We start from the raw sequence: 16,023 nt of genomic DNA, 5'->3' as shown, positions 1-16,023 counted from the left end.
CTAAACTAAACTATACTAAACAATAGAGAAAGGATACAGACAGAAGCCTAGAAAGATAATAATGAAATCTCTTGACTCTTACCAGAGCCCCGACACAGCTTGGCACTGATTGGCCAATGAGTGAAAACACACCAGAAACAAATGAAACAACCACCTGTGGGTAAACAATCTCCAAATACATTCCACATGAGCAAAACACAGGAAAAGCAAATGAGATAATATTGTTTTCCTTTTCTCTGAGGCTTCTCACCTTCCCAGGAACAAAATCCTGAGCCAGGGGATTTTTCCAGAAAATATCATGATGACAGGAATGGACTTCTAAAGTTCATGCAAGCCAACCTGCCTGCAATGAGCAGGGACATCAACTAGATCAGGTTCCTCAGAGCCCTGCCTAACCCAGCCTTGAATGTTTCCATGGATGAGGGATCCACCACCTCTCTAGGAAACATTTCCCTGTGTTTCATCTCCCTCTGAGCAAAGAATTTCCTCCTCAAAACTAGTATCTCCATTTTTTCTAACCAGCTTCCAAGAGCCTGGGTCCATCTCAAAAGAAATTGGTCTCAGCTTAGTGGAGAGGCTTGGACATTGTGAAACCCAAATGAATGGGCAGCAGAAACAAGTAAAAGTGCTGGAGGTGAAATCTTTCAGTAAGCTGGCCCAGTGTTTGGATCAGGAGGGCCTTGTGTGCTGTTCACAATTACTTCCTTCCGTTGTGTTTGTTTTATTCTGTATTTTTATACACTGCTGATATGGTGGAGCCCTGCCAAAAATTGATGTTAAAATGCCAAAAGGAGGAGAGGCTCTGCTGGAACCTTTCTAAACCAGTAGGAGCCAGGAAGCAGGGAAGCCACAGGCACTACTGTTCATGCACAAGTTCCAGCCCCAAAGTGCTGGCTCTGGAAGCTGCATTTTCGCTAATTGTGGAATTAAACCCATAATGGTTCATCACAGCTTTAAGCAGGTGCATTTTTAGCAAGGCTACTAATTGCCCTGAGAGTGCTGCAGCCCAAAAAACCTAAGAGAGTCCAAACCCCTCTGAGAGGTACTAACACTCAGTACTAATTCACACAGAAGACCTTTTTTTGTTTGCTTTTAACATGAATACTGTCCTTGGCATCCTATAAGACATGCTACATTCCCATGGGGATAAATGGAGGTTTGTTGCAGCTTTGACTGGTCTCTTGTCAGACACACAACATCTAATTCACTGCAGCATTTCTACTTGTCCTGCTCTGGCTGGATGCACATTCTCCCACCATTACACTGCTCCTTCTAGCTGGGAGGGTTCAGATCTTCTTTGATTGCTTTATCTCCTGTAAAGCAAATGAAAGGGGGATGGAGCTGGAGATTGGTGTGTGGCTCTGCCCCAAGGCTGACTCAACATGTCTTAAGGGACCTTTCTGTTTGTACAGAATGGTATTGTGGGGTTTCCTCACAGCGAGCACCCAGTCTCTCTTCCTGGGCGCTCCTCTCATCCCAGACTGCAACTCTCCATTAAGTGTCTACATCTGGATTTGGTTTATGATTTAATCACAGAAAGAAGCAGGTTCAGGAAGGATGTGGTTCATCTCAGCTTAAATTTGGCACTGAACCTGCTTGGGTGAACTGTCCCTGGGATGAAACTTTGCCATCATGAGTGAAAAGCTTCTCAGATGGGGCTGTTCTTCTTGTAGGCCTCACTTTTAGGTTAGGTCTGAGGAAAAACTGGCCTCTGATTTTCCTTGCTGAGCTGGGAAAGAAAGACTCAGACACAGCACATAAAACACTTCCCTTCCCACAGCCTTCTCCTCTCTTGTCAGTGAGAAGATGACATTTATATTCACACACCATTCAGTACAAGGCACCCCCACCCCATTTCATCCTTGGGCACTGCTCTAGTAAAAATAATAAACAGCTGAGTGTGGCATTGGGGTTTGGGAAGGATCCCAGCTCACAGTTAAAGGAAAGACTCAGTTATTCCTTGATGAATAACAGCATTTACAGAGGGCCTCAGAGGGTCTTGAGCACCCTGAGGTGCTCCACAGATCATAAACATACATTGCCACATCACAGTACTGGTGAAACAGCCAACTTCAAAGTATCAGATGGGAAAATCCCCCAGCCAGCCCAGGGCAGGGAGACAGCCACCTGCCAGATAGCAAAGGCCAAGGCAGTCCTACACACGAGACTGCTGCTAGGCTGGGGGTATGTCCAAGCTGCAGAGTAGATCACAGTAGATCACCTCTCTCCTCTCTGGAAATTATCTGTATGGTCTTTAAATGCCTGTGTTTAAACAATTCTACTCCCTCAGTGCCAAAGTTGAAGCCATCTGTGTTTTATTGTGTTTCATCATGTCTGTAAGGTCCATGTGATTGTTCACCTTTATTTCCTCTCCAAACAAATGTTCCTCTCCATTTCCCTCACACGTGCTTGTGTCAGCCACGAATGACTGCTGCTTACTGCAACTCTGACCAGTGCAAAGACCCAAAGGAGAAAATAAAAACATGCAGAAAAGATGTATGAAACGACAGCTAAAAGAATGAATCTTAAAAAAGGTGACTCAAGAGTTTTAGCTGAGAGTGTGTCAGGAAAATTCAGCTGCCACAACTTGCTGTTACACCTTTGGAATCCTGAGAGAGTGAAAGAGCCTGAACCTGAACATGGAAGTGAAGAGTGGACCCCAGGGGTGGGTAAGGAAGTTCTTCAAGCTGCTGAGTCCTGAGGATCCAGCACCTGGGTCCTGAAATGTGGGACTGAAATGGGTTCATTTCTCAGCATCACTGCCCACCCATGTGTTTATCCATCTGCCTTCAGGAGCCTGGAGAGGGACAAGCAAAAGGAACCTCATGCTCCTATTAAATGACATTTTTACAGAGGAACCACAGGACACAAAGTTTGTAAAAAGCCAATTATTCAGAAAGAAACTTCAGCATCGAACCGGTATCCTTTAGTTTGTATGCACGAGTTTATATTGGGACTTTCTGCTTTTCAGACAGCTCCTTGTCTGTCCCAGTAAAGATCAAGAGGTTTCAGAGCTGCTGGTGAGCACAGTGGCTTTGCAACTGGGATTTTCCCCCTGTTTCAGGTAGCACAACACAGGTTCATTCATGCTCAACTGGAACAGACTCAACCAGCAGATAGATGAGAGAGTAGCAGGACACAATTATTATTTCTTTATTATTCCCCACTCAGAACTGAATGGGAAATAATAAATTGAAATATTTGGATGTAACTGTCCAAAGAAAAATGCAGGTCATGCAAAAATAAATGTTTCTCAAGAGTGTAGTTTTTGAGACTACAAAATAATCACAGAAATGAAATATGGGAACCCCCAAATTTGAGACATCTAGAAACCATCTGACCACTTTCTTCCCCCTCCTAATTTTCCCAGTGCTCTGACTGCATGGTTAGTTCTGCAAGGCCAGGTTTGGTTTCAGAGTGATTAATGATTACCAGCAGTAAAAATTTTTCTCAATCCCTCCTGGAGATCCGGGGAGGAGAAAAAAAATGCATCTCTGCCTCATGATTCCTGCTCTCAGCAGTGCTGGACTCTTGGAACACCACTGGGAGCTGCAGGTGTAGCAAGATCATTGGAGAGGATTTGCTCCATCTCCCAACTGACCCACCTGCTCACCCCTTCCAAGCTGACCTTCCTTTTCTTTTCTGTTATTTATGTGAATGAACTCCTCCCCAAAGAGTTTGCTGAGTGATAAGAACTCAGATCATCCATTACCCACCTTGTGCTGGGTGGCTGCTGTGGTTGGAATGAGATTTGCAAGTGGTCAGACACACAGTCCTGCAATCACAGCCTCCCTGAATTGCATATAGCATCAATCAAAGCCTGGCTGCAGAGATGTTGCCTTCCTGTTTTGTCCCTGTAATGGTTTCAGTTCTGTCTGCTGCTGCTGAAAAATCCTTGCTTTGGAATCAAACTGAACCTGAAAGTGTTACTTGGCTTCACTGCAAACAAGTCAGTTTTAGGCAGCAGATCCAGTTCCCAGTGGAACAGCCTTGCCCTTGCTGAGTTAAGCTCCCGTGCCAGTGTTTCCTGTTTTCTCATGGTCTTTAGAACTTTATATTTAAGTCATATACAAGTATTAAATCAGAATTTAGGTACACTTAGAAACATTGAAATTATAAACTACCTAATCCTAATAAATGCATAGAAATAAATAGGTATGGAATACTGAAAAGGTATCTCTAGAATTTGTCCTCAGAGTAGTACAGACAGTGTAGAAGACATGATTATACATTCTTGTGCCAAGTGAGAGCATGTGATGCCTAGACATTATCTCATTAGCATTCTGTTCATTCTCAAATCTAAATCCAGATAACAATTGTTTAATTTTAATTGTGTGTGTGTATATATAATTTGTTCATTGTCCACCTTTATATGAAGTCAAGACATTCAAGGCTGCAGCAAACACATGAATTTCATTCCTGCAGCAGATGAGCAAATTCTACAGGTCCTTTCTGTGAGTTCAAAAAGTGCCTTTGAAAAGGACAACTGTTTAAATTACACCTTTGCACCCAAGGAAATGAATGAATTTGTGCTGACCATACCACTTACAGGCCACTAAAATATGTACCATGACCTAAACCCCATTGCTTCCTTCTCTATCAGGGCAAATACATTAGAAACATTTCATGTGAGATGCTGCTATAGTTGGAGAAAGGAAAGAAAATCTGATAAATCTTATTTCCTGATAAAAATCACACCAGACACCCAGGGGGAAGAAGAAAAAACATCCTGTCTCAAAATTTCATTCCACTTGTGCTGCCCTCCAAATGCTGGAGAAGTCACTGAGGTGCTGCACTTTGTTCACATCTGAATGGAAGGTTGAGGTTACCTCCAACACATCAGATTTTTTTTTTTTTTAACATCTTCAGCTTACAAATGAATTACAAAAAAGAGGTTCTCTGGTTACAAAGGGGTGACATTAGCCCTGGAAAATCAGATTCTCTCCCAGGACATTGCTCAGTGGATCATGTAACCAGCTTTCAAGGGGAGAGCCAGAAACACCAGCACTGTCTGCAGGAGCTTCTCACCTTGCCAAGAGCAAGGCTGGGGGGGGCACAGATAACTTTTATAGCACTGTGCTGGCATTCCCACCTTGCTGCTGATACCCAAATGTGGCATTTTAATACTGTATTTCCCATTACCCCAGTTTTAATGCAGCTCAGAGGAGTTTTGTTAGATTTTAAGTCTGACTGATGAGGGAATTGATGTTGGGCTTCTGAAAGAAATTTGTCTTGTAATAGTACAAAATGTTGATGAAGTAACTAAAACAATACAAAACCACTGTGAAACACATTAAATAGATTAAGAATTGGCTAACTTCAGGTCTTAAATATTATTATAACCAGAGATATTTTCTTAGAGTGGGTGTGTGTTTGGACAGATCCCGTAGGGACTAACTTCTTGGCTCTATACTATTGTATTTTATCAACAACTTAGGGGAAAATACCCTTTCAATCATTATCAACAAATTTTTCAGATGAATGAGGCTGGGAAATGGCCAAAAGAAGGAACCCAGGTCAATGATACCAACAAGTAATTGGCAATCTGAAGGTAAGCAAGTACAACCAAGTTAAGTCACAACATTGGAGAAAGAAGATATTTGCCTGGTGGGGGCTGCAGTGGTTCTACCCTAGAAGGCCATGACCAAAAAAGGGTTGGTTGCAAGTCATGGTGAGTAATCAGCTGTCCATGAACTGAGCTAATCTTTGTGTGTATAAGCAGAGGAAATTCAGGGAGAAGAGGGTGATAATGTTGTCTGGGTATTCCCCATCTCCTGAAACTGCTGCCAACACATTGTGCCCTGCTCTTGCATCCACAAAGCAAGTGGGAGGCTGAAAAGCTGGAGAGAATTCAAGAAAGAGGCACAAGAATGTACACAAGTCTGCGACAGATGACTTGCAGGGAGAGATTTAAGGAGCTTGGTCCATTTAGCTCATCAAAAGAAAGTTAAAGGGTGGCTGGACACTGATCCAAGAACCTCCAGGGAGAAATTCAGAATCACTTGTCTTTAGTCTTGCTAACAGGAGTGTCCCATGCCACCAGCCTTGCTCTGAGTTCCCACACCAGGGGCACACCTTGGCCACATCCTGCCACCTTAGCAGGGGGACACACTGACCTTTCTCTCCAAGAGGAGTCCAGGTGCCTGCTCCAACCAGAGCTTGGCACACTCTGACAGGTCCCCCAGCTGGTTCAGCCAGGGACCAGGAGCCTGTTGCACACCAGATTTTCAGCGTGAATGTGGCCAAAGAATTTGGGGCTGGGATCCTCCAGCTCTGTTTCCATTCTGTGGTTTTTGTCTCTGTTCTGATCCTGGTGCCAAAGAAATGTTGCATTGTTTGAGATATGTGAATCTGGTGGCATAGCCTGGTCTCAGGACAAGCACTCCCAAAGCTCTCATCTGATCTCTCAAGAGAGAAGCTAAACCAGAAGACAGAGATCACAGGCTCAGGCAGAGAAGTGCTGTGCCTTTCCCCCCAAAATCCAGGAAGGATTATTGCACTGACCTTCTTGAGCAAGAGAAAAGGGAAAAGGCTGGAGAGCAGCAACACTTCGGAACACTGTGCATGAGAAAGACATTAAAAATCAGTTATTTCCTGAGCCCATATCTCAGCAGCATTTATTTCCCTCATCCTACCTGCCCCTTTTGGAGACATCTTATCCCATCACTTCAAAGGCCAGTAGCCAAACACGACAGTTACACAAAGGTCAGACGGGTGGTTCACATCAGGATGACTCCATCTGGCTGCAGATCCTGCCTGCACTGCAGTCCCTCCCTTTGTGTGGGGGTTTTTCTTCTCAACTCTGCTGGGAGATGACTGGAAGCACAATGAGGGGAAAATAACAAAAACGGTGAATACGTAACAGGAACAATTTGTTCTTGGATTTAGGGCTGTCCTCGGACAATATGTAAGGCAGTGTTGAAGTGAAATATTTGCCTAATGAACCCTACAAGGATTGGCATAATTAATTAATGCCTGGAAGCGATATACAGGGTTATGGAGAAGTTGGAAGTGGGCGTAACAGAGTGGGATTACAACAGTAGCTGAGAAAAGCCCACACCGTTGGAGGTAGCTTTTCATAGGAGAACAAACTGTGAAGAAAGTATGTGCTGAAGAACAAGCTGGATGCTTTAACACACTTTAAAAGTGTCTTTAACACATTATAAGAATGTGCTAAAAACAGTGTTCCTGTATTTTGCAAGCTGCATATTTTTAATTGCAGCAAATTACTGACTTGCATAAGCTTTACCAGCTCTGCTGAAACTCAGGCTGTTATGCTTAAGAATAATTGCACAAACTACTTAAATATTCAAACACTGGTGAATAAACAAGTATTGTTCTGTGGTGACTTCTCAAGAAATTGTGGCTTCTTCTAGTTGAACCTTGTGCTGATTGTAAAGACAACTTTCTTATGGCACTGCTAAAAACTTCTGTGCAAGTGCAAGATATAATTTGAGGACTTTTTCCTTAATCACCCGCGCAGCTGAATCCTACACAACTGCTACATTCCAAAAGGGCAAAATTGGAGCTGTTTGTTTATTTTGTCTTCAGTGGAAAAACGAAGCTTTCCAGGGAGGAGCAACTGCAGCTGAAATGAATTCAGCATCACAATGGCAAAACAAGAAGTGCATTCATGTAGCAGCACGTTCGAGTGTGTGCGCTCGAGCCCCTCCGCAGTGTGGTTGCTATGGTGTCTGTGGGTGGTGGTGGAGATGACAGGAGATTCTCAGCAGAAATGCCAAACCACACTCTAATATATCTCATACTGACCTGCTATTAATTCAGTGGCTGCTCTTTTATCATAAAAGAGAACAACAACAACAAAAAAAAATATCATCTCAACTTTCACTTCCAGAATAGATGTGAAATTTAAACCAGCAGTGGCTTTAGGGGTGTAAATCACATGACAGAAACTTTAAATGTTGGAGATTTTTGTTGCTGGGGCTTTCTGAAACCATAGAAGGATTGTAAGGAAATAGGAATAAGCTGACAGTCACATTAAAAAGTGTGACTGTGCACTTGCCCATGGATTTTGCAGTAAAATGTAATGATTGTCAGAAATGTACATTAACTGAAATACGAGGTTTTAATTTCCTGTGGGTTTTTCCTAGATTGATATCAAACCTGTAGCAGAGCTGGTTATTTCTTTGGTCTTGTTCTCTTTATTTACAAAAACTTAGGAGGTTTCTTTTCCTTGATCTGGATAAGAATCAATTAAAAAAATTAATTCCAGGTCCTTTTTCTTGGGACTGTGTTTACCATCTTTGTGCCAGAGGCTGGGACATCTTTTTCAGCTTCGTGGAAACTGTTTTCCATCCATGTGTCCTGCACATCCCTTTCTTTGGGCAGGGACAGCCAGTTTTGTGTCATTTCAATTATCTGTGTCTTTGTTGAAGATGACTGGCTATTTAACAGTTATATTAACTCTAACACAGCTCCACACCAGTCTTGTGTATTGAAACACAATTCTATAGGAAGCAGAAGGATTTGTGTTTTCTACTCCAGGTTAGGCCCCCCTGAGCATCATGTCTGGACCATTCTGGTGGCTTATGGCTTCGTGCTCTTAGGGAGGTGACACCCTTCCTGCAGGCACACACTTCTGGAACTGCTCTGGAGGCTGATATCAACAGGAATTCAGGCTCTGCTGCCAATGGGGTCTTCCCAGGAGAGCAGCTGCCTCAAACCTGGGCTTCTCTGATGGCTCTGAGAGGTTGGTGTGTGGTGAAAGGTGGGAGTAGGACATGGATACTGCTTGCTCTGGGGAGTAAAACCACACCACAAACCAGCTCAGCAGAGGATGTGAAACAGCTCAGAGGTGCCAAGGTTTGTCCTGTCTTTCCCTGCATTGTTTCCTGCCCAGCAGATGCTGACCAAGGTCACAGCCAGGGATTTGCCCATTTCCATCAGCCCCCAACCCCAGAGCCAGCCTGAGCAGGGAATACTGGGGCCATTGAGAGAGAGCACACAGTCTCACTGCACAGAGGCAGCCAGGGATTCTTGTTCTGTACAAGCATTTCATCTGCCTTTCAGTTCATCTGCCTTTTTCATTCAGGAGCATTAACCTACAGTCTAATACAATTATGTACTATATGGTCTTAAATTTTTAATTAGTTACATGCACTCCAGAGCAAATGGTCCCTTTCCCCCCTGATACACACATAGAACTCCTCTCAGTCTTAATGGGGTGTACATGGGTTTATCAAGTGATAATAAAAGCCTAAACATTGGCTTCTGCTGACATTCACTGGGTAATTCCTGCTCTCAGCACATGGGGAATGTAACTGGGCACTGTTAAGGACAATGTAACGAGGAGAAAAAACATTTAAGGTTAATGCTCAGCTTTAACCATGTTACATACATGGTGCTTTTGGAAGTGTTATGACAAATGCCCCAGAAGGAAGCAAATCAAAGGAAAAACTGATTTAAAAGTCATGGGTGGGTGTTTTCTCCCCTGCAAAGGGCACATCTGTACCTTGAAACATCTGGGTGAGTGTCTGTAGGAGGCTGCAGGAGCAGAGCTGCGTGCAGCACCTCACTCTTGCTCTGGGGGATACTTGAAGGAGATAATAGCAGCTGGGCTGCTTTGAGCTATTTTCATGTGCCTCCAGCCTCTTGTCAGGCAGGCATGAAGCAACAAGTCCTTCAGTGCTACCTCAGCATTCCTTGGGGCTGGAAATGGGGTTCATTCCCAAAGGGTGGGACTTACCTCTCCCAGTTCCAACTCTTTGCACCACAGGTGCCTCCCATGTCCCTAAAGCCTTCTTGTCCCTAAAGCATCTAAAATCCTTCCCTCAAAACTAAGAAATAAAACTATTCCACCTAAATTTCAGTGACACCAATTCCACCTGAACTGTCCCTGGCTTCTCCATGATTTCTGGCTACAAAGCCATGGCCTGTTTTCCCCCCTAGAAGTGCCTTGGTCTTTAATGGTGAGAAGAAACTGCTACAAATGAGTGTGCACAATGTCTCACCCCTGTTCTGTCCAGACAGCTTTGGGACAAGAAGGGCCACATCATAAACTGGATTACTGAGACACAGCCATTGCCACAGTTGCTCAAAACTTTTTAAAATGTTTTCATAATACCAACATTTTTTAATGCTTTGAGGTCTGAATTTTGCATTAAGAACTTACTTTCTCCAAGGTTTCTCATGCAACACAGAGAAACACACAGCCTGGATGTATTTTCTATGCAGGTTCAGTGCAGAGTCTCAATATTGTTCTCCCAGCCATTTCTGATGTGCCATAGCAGAGGTGACTTACAGAATCATCAAATGGTTTGGGGTGGAAGGGACCTTCCAGATCATCCAGTTCCAACCCTCTGCCATGGACAAGGGCACCTTATACTAGACCAGGACTTTCAAAGAGGCAGCAGGGTAGGAAGGGAGCATGGAAACACAAGCAAATTTATTCATGTTCATACAAATTCTAGCCACATGCTTAACCACCTCCCAGAGAAGATCAGATTGGTGTTAGCAGCACCAAGCTTTTATTGGAAAAATTGAACAGGAAAACCTCTGCAGTGTATGACTGCTCCAGGCTGAACTGCTGTTGGACAGATGCTGAAAACTGATCTTCCCAAGCACCCCACAGCCAAGGGGGACACACACCATAACACAGCTCCATGGAGGAGCCATGTGATCTGCTGCCTTTTATCCAGTGGCTGAAATAAAATAAGAGAGGACTGGGGGGTTTTTAAACTTTTATATTGGAAAACTTGCCTGTTCCAAGGGGAATGTGGTGCAGGCTCAGCTGCAGGCAAATCCAGCCAGAGGCATCCCACACACATACCAGCACGTACACAGGAGCCATACACAATATGCAAACACCCTGAAATCCCAAACAAATATCTCGAAAATCACTTGTGCTCCAGAGGGAACAAGGGGCCTGCCCACTCACAGAATTAACAAGTTAATTAGGGTTTCAATATTTCCTTGCAAGATCTGGCACTATTACTGCTTCAGTGAGTGTAAATCTAGCAAGAACAAGTGACTGGTGGAAGAAGAACGAATCTGCTTTTCAATATGCTCTGATAAATGATAAAAATCATGCAGGTAAACGTTGTATGGTTTTTATTACAGCTTTACTGTGGCATGATTGGGAACTGAGGGAAATGCTCCTTTTTAAAAGCACATTCATTTTGATCTAGCAGTGACCTTTTACTATGTTCAGGTCCCTGCAGGGGAGACAAAGGTACTTGTGGTCTTCTGTAAGAAAGGATGAGGAAAAAAAGGCACTTCAAGATGACATTAAAGCCAGGATCAGCCAAGGGGAAATAAATTTTCACCCTCTGAAGTATTCACCAGACTTGATGATTTATTAATTTTGATACATTCCCCTATGTGACCTCATGGGCTTGTTGGCTCTGCCACAGAGACTCACCTGGAGCTAGAGGGGATTGGGGTATCTCTGCTTTAGCTGTGGGCAGTGAATTACTGCTCACCCCTTCCTGCAGTTGTTTTAATATTTACCCACCTGGGAAGGAAGCTGTGATTTGCTTTGTTATCTCCTTTGAATGCCACAAGCTGAGGTAGTGCTGGGAGAATCAGAGATGTGCACAGCACCTTGCTGAGGTTTTTACTCTCCCTTTACTGCTACTGTACAACTCCAGTGGGAATAGATGCATGGTGGAAAAGAGTATGGATTTATTCTATAATAAATAGAATATTCTGTTACATTCTATATTCTATATATTTATTCTATATTATCTATAATATTCTATATTCTATAATACTGTTTATTCTATAATATATCCACACCTTGGGCTTTCCATTTTTTTAAAATTTTTAACAGAATAGAATAGGATACTTAGTTGGAGGGGACCTACAATGACCAAGCACCTGATCAATACAGCGTTGCTCAAATGTTAAAGCATATCTTAAGAACATTGTCTGAAGTTTTTCAACTCAGTGGTTTTTAATTTACCCTTAGTTTGCCAAGTTTGTAGGTTGCCTCTGAAGCAACCTTTTGCACCACTTGTGCTGCGAGAACTGAAGCTGTGCATTTCTTTTCAGGCCTTTGGGGACTGAGTTATAATTTAGGTGCTTCTGCTTCCAGAAACATGACTAGCAAGTCAAAATACAAAGTCCTTGAATACTGCATTTTAAAAGAGCATGAGCAGTGAAGGGTTTGCAGGCTGAGGCACTCTGTGACCAGAATATGTGCTTACTGAGCTAAGAGTCTGGTAAATAGGTTTTCCACAGGACCAAGGCTTTATGGAAACAGGCATCAAGGAGGGAGAGGGAAAATATGACCGCTTTAGTGCCTAGCAATTGCTGCCTGCATTACAGAGGTGACAGCCTAACACTTCACAGTTTGCTCCTCTTGAGGGCTGATAAATGGTTTGATTTTATGTGAGATCCTTTGTCTAGAGAAGTTCCCTTGTATCCACAAGAATCAGATCAATGTTCTGAGCACAGCTGCAGCAAGGCAGCTGGCTGCCATCAGGACATATTAATTCACCTCTCAGTGTTCTCCAGTTTTGCCACCAACTCTTTGTCTGACCTTGAGAGAGGCATTTAATCCATTCAGGTACCTCCTGATGTGCCTGCAGATGGGAATCCTTCCTTCTTTCAGTGACTGCTATCCATTAGCTAAACCTGAACCTTTGAGCTCTTCAGATGACACATCACAGTGGTGCAGGTGTTATTGAAACATGCAGGTAGAAGCACTGAAAAAGTCTTTCTGGAAATGACTCTCACAGCCTCTTTTGCCTGTGTGCAATTGTCCTTGGTACATTCTGGACACAAAGGTCTGAGTGTGGTTTTTTCTTTTAGGCATGAAGAAAGGGATCAGGAATGTGAAAATGGCCCAGAAAGGAAATCATGTCCTGGGCTGCATCCAAAGCAGCATGGCCTGAGTGAGGGAGGGGATTCTGCCCCTCTGCTCTGCTCTGGTCAGACCCCACCTGCAGAGCTGCCTCCAGCCCTGGGGCCCAGCAAAGGAAGGACATGGAGCTGTTGGAGACAGCCCAGAGGGGGCACCAGGATGATCAGAGGGATGGAGCAGCTCTGCTGTGAGAAAAGGCTCAGAGAATTGGGATTGTTCAGCCTGGAGAAGACTCAGGGGTGGCCTCATTCTGGCCTTCCAGCACATAAAGGAACCTGCTGGATTATTTACAAGAGATTATTTACAAGTGCATAGAGTGGCAGGACAAGGAGGAATGGCTTCAGACTGAAAGAGGGCAGTTCATATTGGCTATTAGAAAGAAATCCTAATAGAGGGAAAGTGTTGAGACACCAGAACATGTTGCACAGAGAAGCTGTGGCTGGACCAGCCCTGGAAGTGTTCAAGGCCAGGTTGGATAGGATTTTGAGCAACCTGGTTTAATGCAGGCTGTCCCTGCCCCTGGCAGGGGGATTTGGATCTGGATTATCTTGAAGGTCCCTTCTAAACATTCAAGGCATTCCATGAATCTATGATTCTGTTTGTTTCCTTAATTAAAAAACAGTTCATCCCTTTAACCGTAAGGTCAAAACTAAATAAATGGAAGTAAACCTGAAGGTGTTTCTCCTCCCTTCTGGCTTACAGAACTGATATGCACACTTGTGGGTACTTACCTTCCAACTTTTAACTATATTTAATGATCATATAAGGTCGAGAAACCAATATGGGTTTTTTGCCAGACAGGCTCCATAGCCCAGTTCCCAACCCAGTCCCTCAAGCATCTTTACTGACATTGTTGCAGTGCACAGGGCTGGAATGAAAAGGCAGAAATGAGATCACTTTAATTGATTATTGCTTCTGAGGATTTAACATTTCCAAACTCTGTCCCAAAGAACTGTGCCATTAGGAAACTGCAGGCCTGAGAACCCCAAGGGTGCAAAATGTATCTGCCACAGAGAATGACCCTGGCCCTATCCAAGGAGGGCAGGAACAGGAGAAAAGAAGGGAAGGGGAAGGAAAGAATGTTTAACCTACAGCCTGAGGGAAAAGGCAAACACAGCACCACAGACAGACTTTTTTTTGGGTGAATTCCAGTTCAGGATCAGGCTCATGCCATGAGGTGATTGGTGGCAGCAGGACACTGCACTGATGATTTATGAGCTTCCCTTTAGTCCCAACATTCAGGATGACCCAATCTATGTGCTGCCAAACTTTTATCAGGATACATCCCCAATCCCAAGTATTTCCTTGCATAAAAATAATAATGGATGCTAAATCGTAGCATTTATTGTAAAATAAATATCAACAAAAGCAGAAGATTAAGGGCTTGTTCCTCAGTTGGGATGAACTCTGCTCATTTCCGTGGCCACACTATGGCAACAAAGGATTTGGTTCAGATAAAATTAACCACCAAACAAAGGAATTGATCTTCTTTTCCTCTAGGAGTGTCATTAGCTCCTTCCTTAGTCTTTTCTTCCAAAATTCTGCTGAAGAAGAGAGGAAAATGGATGAGTCATTGCAAAGCTGCAAATATTTGGCCAGTCGAAGAGAGTAAAAGCCATTCTCCTATAGAGTCTCTTCCTCTGTGGGCTCACTGCGGTTTATTTTAGCTCATGCATGAATGTATCAAGTTGTCTCTTGAAATTCAAGACAAATACTTTAATTCAGAGTGAAAAGGCAAAATAATGAAGGATTGTTGCTCCATGTGCTTAAAAATAAACATCATCAAGCCTGTATTTGAGGATGTCAGATATTCCACAGGTGACTTCCCGGTAATTCTAATAATTCACACTACAGCTGCAGCATAAGAAAGGCAACAGAAGCCTAAATTCCTCATTTATTGTGTTCAATAGTCCTGCATTTGTTTTGTTTTTCTAAGGGGACATTGTTCAGCACAGTAGCTTAAAAATAACACTCCTATTGCAATTGAATTTGTTCTTTTCCATTTTTGTTTCCTGTGAAGTATTTCTCAGGCAGAGTCTGCCTGAAGTGGGGCAGGGACTGGATCTATCCACAGAAGAACAAGTGCTGAGGACTTTCTCTTAATTTTTACTAGATGTAAATAAACCTTTTATTTACAGCTCTTTATTAAGAGCTGCAAGTCTTCTCCAGCCCTAGAGAAATGGTGTAGTCTGCACTGCAGGGAAATGACAGATAAACTTGAAATTCCAGAAGCTGCAGTGCCAAACTTCATGTCTGTAAAATTCGCTTTTCTACCTTTCTGCAACCACACTGCTTTCAAATAGCTCAGTGGTTAAATCTCTCAGGTACCACATTAAAGGAACTTGTTTAAGAGAGCAACCTTTTGCACAAAATTAGTTAGACTTCTTTTGGGATACAATTATCCAAGAAAAACATAAATAATTGCTTTAAAACTTTTCAACTCACAAAGAGAAATCCAATAGTAAGAGTGAATACCTGCATTTGTGATCAAAATAACAACTGGAAAATTAATATCTATTTTTATTAATAATTTTTTGCAAAAGAAGAGTACTAATTTATACCATGAATAGTTTTAGATTGAAAGAAAGCAGGTTTAGATTGGATTTGAGGAAGAAATTCTTCACTCAGAGAGTAGCGAGGGCCTGGCAGAAGTTGCCTGTGGATGTCTCATCCCTGGAAGTGTTCAAGGCCAGGTTGGACAAGGCATGGAGCAACCTGGGATAGTGGAAGGTGTCTCTGCCCATGGGATAGGAGTTGGAACTGGATGATCTTTCTGGTCCCTTCCAACCCAAATCATTCCATAATTCCATGGTTCTATGAATGTGTACATCTAAGGACAAGAATTTGCATTCAAAACATGAAATCTTCCAAATGTCTTAAGAGGATCTTTTATGACATATTAATACATATTCTGTAACATATTTACTGCTTCTCTTTATTACATTTTGGTCACATTAATCTGATTTAAATCATAGTTTGAGACAACACTTAACAGGAGCATGAAAAAATCTCCACACTTGCTGCACCTGCTTGGTAAATAAACAAAGCAGCTCAGCCTGTAACTAACTCAACATAAACAGATTTTAAAAACAGTCTGACGCAGGAGCTGATCTAGCAACATCAAAACAAAACAGTAAGGAAATCTTTGCTTCTCTGTTACACACAGCTCCAGTCCCTCACTGTAACTGTAGGAGGGG

This window comes from Serinus canaria, chromosome 2 (assembly GCF_022539315.1).
Source record: "Serinus canaria isolate serCan28SL12 chromosome 2, serCan2020, whole genome shotgun sequence".
In the NCBI taxonomy this organism is placed as follows: domain Eukaryota; kingdom Metazoa; phylum Chordata; class Aves; order Passeriformes; family Fringillidae; genus Serinus; species Serinus canaria.
Note: the sequence above shows the minus strand (reverse complement) of the source record.